Source organism: Cyprinus carpio, chromosome A6 (assembly GCF_018340385.1).
Source record: "Cyprinus carpio isolate SPL01 chromosome A6, ASM1834038v1, whole genome shotgun sequence".
NCBI lineage: Eukaryota > Metazoa > Chordata > Actinopteri > Cypriniformes > Cyprinidae > Cyprinus > Cyprinus carpio.
Genome location: NC_056577.1, coordinates 6,414,768 through 6,421,837, shown reverse-complemented (window position 1 = coordinate 6,421,837; position 7,070 = coordinate 6,414,768).

Here is a 7,070-nt window from a genome sequence, read left to right as displayed (position 1 = left end):
GATAAAATTACAGTCATCATAAAATGCTTTTTATTTATAGTAATGCTTGTAAAGGATATAACCAAAGCACAGCCCATTCAATCTAGACTATTCCACAATATATTTTCTGAAGAAAATGTGATCAGAGCTGCAAAACTCAATGCTAGTGGTTGCGTATGGGTCCAAGTCTAGTCTTTATGATATTTTGTTCAAAAAGTGCTACAGCAAGTTTGTGGTCATTAAGAAATGAATTTTATTCCATAAGGATGCATTGAATTTAGCAAAAGTGAAGACTTTACATTGTTACAAAAATTCTGTTTCAAATAAATGCTGTCATTTTAAACTGTCTATTCATCAAAGAATCATGAAAAATGTATCATAGTTTCTATAAAAATATTAAGTTGCACATCTGCTTTGAACATTAATAATCAGAAAAGTTTCTTGAGCAGCAAATCAGCATATTAGAATGATTTCTGAAGGATCATGTGACACTGAAGACTGGCGTAATGATGCTGAAAACTACATAAATTACATTTAAAATATATTCAAACAGAAAACCGTTACATGAAATTGTAATGATATTTCACATTATTGCTGTTTTTACTGTATTTTTGATCAAATAAATACAGCCTTGACCTTGAACTTTTGAACAGTAGTGTATGTCTCAGCTCCTTCCTTATTTTTTTCTTCCTTCAGTTTTATCATCTGCCATAATTTGGATCACTTAGAAAAGTAATACCTCACTTTTTCTGAACAAGCCATGGGATATGAAATACCAACCAAAGTTTAAGTTAGCATTAGGGATCTGTTCATATATCTGTCCGAGCAATAATAATAGTGATACTTTCCATAGTATGCACCGCTAAGTGTGTATTGTTTACAGGCAAAACTAATGTCTGCCCACTTCCTTTTGCAGTTAGCGCCGTGTAGTTTAGCTAGTGTGTTTTTATTTCTCTTTGTTTTATGTGCATTGTCATGTCTCCTCTACACACTTATAAATGTGTCTCAGTCACAAAAACCAGCTGCCACAAAAATGGAACTCTACAAACACCGCAGACGGAGCTGAAAGCCACAGACCAATTAATCAACTGAAGTGTCCATGTGCTTTTGTTGATGTGTGTGTGGATATGCATGTTTGCGTAAAAGTGTCTCTTGCTCACAGTATGATTTTTGGTGTCTTGGGCCCTGTTTGCTGAATCGTGCCTGATAACCGTCTGTGGTGTTTGAAGCGGTGAACCCTTCGATCACCCCTCTCCCCAAACGCCTCTGTTGTCTCTTTAAAGAAGCTAAGACAGTTTCACGCTCTCTGCCAGTGATTTCCCCTCCCTGACCGGGATTGTTCCAGATTAGATTAGACACAATATGAATAACCGTAAACCAAAGACCTCTCAGACTGTGAAAGCTATCAAAGGCATATTTTCACTGTCTAATCCTCCTTCTGCCCCCCTAGCTTTCACCCCACACACCCCTTTTTGTCAATCCAATCAAACCGCTCCCATCCCTCCTGGTGCAGTCTGGGATTATTGGTGCTGTGATGAATTATGCATGAATGCCAGTATCGACTCTCACCCGTTCACGACAAAGCTCAAGGTTTTGAGGTGACGGGGTCATGCCGTAAGAGGGTCAACCTAAACATCGCCCGGTCTGGGCTCAGGTGGAGTTCAAATGAAATAGATAAGAAAAAGAGGAATGAACTTTGGCTATGTTATTGATACGGTTGTAAATCTGGCGTCCTACAGTCTCAACAAAACTGTATACAGACGCCCGGGCCAGAGGTCAGCGATAAATGACCCTTTTGTTTTCACACAGACAGATATCAAGACCTGCTGCTACTGGATTTGTAGGACAGCCGTTGTTATCTGGCAGGGCGTGCAACGCTTCACATCACCAGTGGCGGCTCTCTTTATTGTTGGATCATGAAGATTGCATGGACCATTTAGAACTGCAATTGGTGAAAAGCAATAGTGCTTGCAAAATCAAGATCAGGGGTTTGGTTCTCTGTGAATGCATAAACTGACAAAAAGTATATCTTAAATGAATGTAAGTTGATTAGCATAAAAATGTTTTAAAAATATAAAAATAATGAATGTTTCCTGCTGTCTGCCATTGGTCAGACTCGCATCACTGGTTGAGCCTATGTAACTATGTTGGCCTGGTTGGGATGTTCAAACAGATTTGATAGTGCACAGTGTTTACAATTTTTGTCAACTGAAATTCATATTAAAGGGATAATAACTGATCAAAATCGACAGTTAAAAGTTTCTATTTCAATTTTCTATTTAAAATAAATGCACAATTGATTTTTCTTTTAATAATAAAAAACAATGTTGTTATTGTTAACTAAAACTCAAACTGCTAAATATTAAACATAAATATATATATATATATATATATATATATATATATATATATAAATTAATAAAACAAACTAAATACAAAATTAAAACTGAAAATATAAAATAAAAGCTAATTCAAAATAAACTGTAAAGTATATAAATAATATAAAATAACAGCAAAGTATCCGGAAAAACTTCTTTGTCTTGTAACCAATAGTGACGTGTAAATTAGATTTGTTATTTTTTGTAAGGGGAAGATTATTAATGAACACCAACAGAAAGGTTACGGTTTCCACACACAAAGTATTGAAAGACATCTGAAGATTTGAAATATAGATTTTTTTATATAATATTGCTGCTTGCATTGTATGGAAAAAATGCAGTTTGGAAATTTCATCAGAAGTCATACAGACTTATTTCACCATTGACAGTTGTTGCATGTAAAGTTCAAGAGAAGAGAAGAGAAGAGAAGAGAAGAGAAGAGAAGAGAAGAGAAGAGAAGAGAAGAGAAGAGAAGAGAAGAGAAGAGAAGAGAAGAGAAGAGAAGAGAAGAGAAGAGAAGGGGCCAAATGGGGAAGGGTGCTTTTGGGGCCCTTCTCAGACAGACGTGAAGGCCTCCTGGACGTTTCCTTTCTGCTGGACGGCCTCAACAAAGGTGCTCAGTCATGTGAAACTTAATCTTGAGCCCCCCAAAAAATCACCTTTGACCTTTCTCTGCCTTCACCCAAGGAGAAGGGGCCAGGATCGGAGGCATTGGAGAGAGGTCACATCCCCCAAGACTCTGTCTGAGCACACGTGTGCGGACAAGTGTGTGTGTTCCTGTTTGTGAAAAAGAGGGAGCACCCCTTTTACTGCATTTTTCCCCATCCTAGACAAAACACAGACCCCAGTCTAATCCAGTGGTCCTCAACCTCTGTCTGGGTAAACATAGAAGCACCTCAGCCAAGCGATAATTCTGTGTGTTCTTGGGATCTTAAGTGGATGAGACTCCTACAGCGACAACCAGTCCACAAGTCCAACCTTACCGCTAGAGAAAAACACATACTGTATACACACACACACAAAGAGGATTAACCTCAGAGATCCCTGAGACTGGGGCTCCCCTGTCATCGATGCAAAGTCCTGTAGAGTATAAACACTGAGGCAAGACAGAACAGAAACCAGGGCATACAAGAGAATAACAAACAGGCTTTATTCCAAAACCTAGTGAACTCTCTCGCTGTCTACTGCCTGTAGAGTCTGCTGCCTTTTAAAGCAGCATCCTAACTGGCACTGATTTTGGAACTGATTTTGATCACTTTAAATAAGCAGTAATGTCATACAAATAGCACTATAAATACACAAAGCTGCAGGCTGACTTGTCTCACAACTGATTTCAATAGTTTTGTGTTAGCATGTTGCTACAAGCTAACAGTACAAAACTCTAATAAGAGTAAACATAAAAACACAGGTGCCAACCTGATGTGTATGAAGTCCAAAAAAACAACAAAAGATAAAACAACAACAGCTAAGTGGAAAAATGTGGTTTTGGTGATAAGAGGTTGTTCCTTGCATGTTTCACGGCACTTTCAGAGTTAACATTTCAGAGGAATGATTAGCAGTGGCGCTTAAATTAAAGAGTTAAATTCTGTCTTAAACAGATAATGTGAACATGGTAATGTTTTATTATTATGGTTCTATGTATCGTGGAGATTGTAAGAAGAGAGTAACAAACTGGCTTTATTCCAAAACCTAGCGAACTCTCTCACTGGCTACTGCCTATAGAGTCCGCTGCCTTCTAAAGCAGCATCCTAACTGGCAAGGAACTGATTTTGATCACTTCAAATAAGCAATAATGTCATACATAGCACTATACATACACACTGTCTTAGCGAGTGCAGCCTCAGTGTGGATGTGGCCCAGACGAGAGGCGCATTTAAATACAAAGCTGTCAGCGATATTGAATCATTGGTGACAGCCTTCTGCTCCGATCCGCCAAGAAGGATTGAGCCGCTCAACAAACAAGAGGTGCCGATCGTCACGTGTAAACACACTGGCGGATCAAAGAGCTGCATGGAGAGTGATGCATTCTTCCTCTGAGTGACTGGAAGGACAGAAACAGAAGAGCGGGGGAGGCGGGGCTCAGCGATGCAAACACAAATGCAAAACTGCCAGCGTTCTGCTCCGATCTGCCTAGGAGGATTAAGCCGCTCGGTGTAACGAGTGGTGCTGATCCTCAAGTGTAACACACACTGGCACATCAAGCATGCATGATGTGTGCCAGCATGAAATTGCTCAAGCCTGATCGCTCAACCTGCGAGCTCGCTGTTGCTTCCCCTGAGGTAACTGGGAGGAGAGAAACATGAAAGCGAACAGGAGCAGGCTGCTTTTGCGGTAAAAGCAGCCCGTCTCTGTGAGCGCAGCCTTAGCGACACACACACACAATGCGAAGCTGGCAGTGACAGCATTCTGCTCTGATCCGCCTAGGAGGATAGAGCCACTCGATGTAACGAGGGGCACTGATCCTCACATGTAAGACATGGATCGAAGAGTCAACGTGAGATTGCTCAGACCCGGTTGTTTAGCTCCCAGACTCCACTGTTTCTCTCTCCGAGGCTCTCTGAGTGAGGAGAAACAGGAGAGCAGGTCTGCCTCATTGAAGGTGGTCCGCAAGCAGAGAAGAGTGGGGCTCATGCTATCAGCGAGAGTATTCTGTCTCAGTGAGCGTACAGTCTCTGTTTGGGGGCTGTCCAGACAGGCTACGTATTAGTTGGCGTTTTGCTTTGTGTGGGTTTTGTTGAGAGAGGTACGGGGGCTGCATGGAATTTGCAACAGCGACGCTAGAAATTTTGCTCTTTTAGAACTTACCTCTTAGAAATAAGCTCTTTTAGGCTCGCCGAATGGCGGCATGGGATCAGCTGGGACCGATGCTGCTGCGACACTGAAGGCGGCAGAGAAGCAGCAAATCAGCCAAGCAGAGGGTCGCTGAATCAGCTTGATCTGCTGCGAAGGCAATTCTATGGCAAGAGGCTTTGAGTCTCATAGATCAGGGAAGAACTTTGTCGTCGCTGAAGGAGAAGAAATCTGAGGATCCTATGGCGAAGTGTCCGCTTATATAGCTAGATGCCCTGCCCATTCTTGCAGGCTCTGGCGGGCCTTGTCTCCATAGGCTTGTGCAGCTCCGCTTCCGAGCAACTGGTTTGTTTTTTTAATTCACTGCACAAACCAATGGCCATGCAGTTACACTGCGTTATTGAAAAGGCTTCAGTGTTCGAAAAAAAAAAAACAATTCCCCATAGCAGACGCAGTAAGAGTGAAGAATCGATGGAGAACTCGGTTTTCCAGGTTTCTTCATCAGAAAGGTGTCTCAAATCACAAAAGCGATACTTTTGTGAGAGAAACTGACAGATCTTCCCTGAGAGCCTGAAAATATATTCTTTAGGGAGGGAGAGAGGCAGAGAGTAGAGGTCAGGACCCACTATGGGAAAAGTATGCAGGCTATGCATGCTCTGTTTGGACCCAGGATCCCTGTGACCTGCCATTGTTCACCCTTTGACATTGAACTTAGAAGAGGAGAGCAGAAAGCTGGATCTGCTTTTAAGCCCCGTAAAATACATACACACAAACATGCCACAACCCATAGTGCCCATCCCCATGTCTTAAGGGCTTTTATCTCAACTGTCAACAGTTTAAAAAGCTGGATCCATTTCTAAGGCTAGACTTTAATCACCTCTAGGTCAATAAACATAAAGAGTTAATGCAAGGGCAGAGAGTGTGTTTTTTTTATTGCCTGTGTTTATTTATAGAATACATGCACACACACAGAGAGAGAGAGAGACAGAGAGAGAGAGCGAGAGAGAGAGAGAGAGAGAGATTACTTTGTCACGTTGGTGTCAGTCCACAAAGGAAAAGCAAAGAGTGCAAAAATGAAAGAAAAAAAGAGGCTGTTAAAGTTATAAAACAGACACCCAAATGACCACACAAAGCCTGAGACAAAAGACAAAGCAGCCAACTTCCGTCTTTTCATCTGGTCCAAAGCAAACACACCTGGTGTTAATACTCAAGTGTACACATCCACTCGCATGTGGGCAGCAGCGTAGAATAAAGGCTCCAGCTCTTTTTGCATTACAGTTTCAATAAAAACTCAGTTACATACAAAAAGGACCCAGTATATTAACTCGAAAAAATTGACAATTTCCCTTTGTTCACACTTTTAAAAGTAAGACTAAATCAGTGTTATGTGTAATAATAATAATAATAATAATAATAATAATAATAATAATAATAATAATAATAATAATAATAATAATTTCTAAAATTGTAAATATTTTTAAATAAAATAAAGTATTACATGAGTAAAAAAGTAATAACAATCTGAACCTGAAGTTATTTTGTAACTAGATGAAATAGGTTTAAGTATTAAAATTACTAAGACTATTAAATAGAAATCAAATATATATATATATTTAAAAAATTAATATTTTTAATATTTATATAACAAAAATAAATAAAAAGTAAAAACCATGTCAAATGAACATATCAAAATTACTAATTAAAAATTACAATTAAAAATATAAAAATAAAAGCTAATTATTAAATTATCAAAATAAGTACTATAATAGTATAATAGTATAAATAATAGTGTAAATAATACTAAAATAGCAATGACCACTTGAATAATAAATTATAAGACAATGGATCAAATTAAATAGACAAAGCTGAATGTAGTGAAACCATAACAAAAAGGTACCAGTGACTGCTTTGTTTGTGTAATAA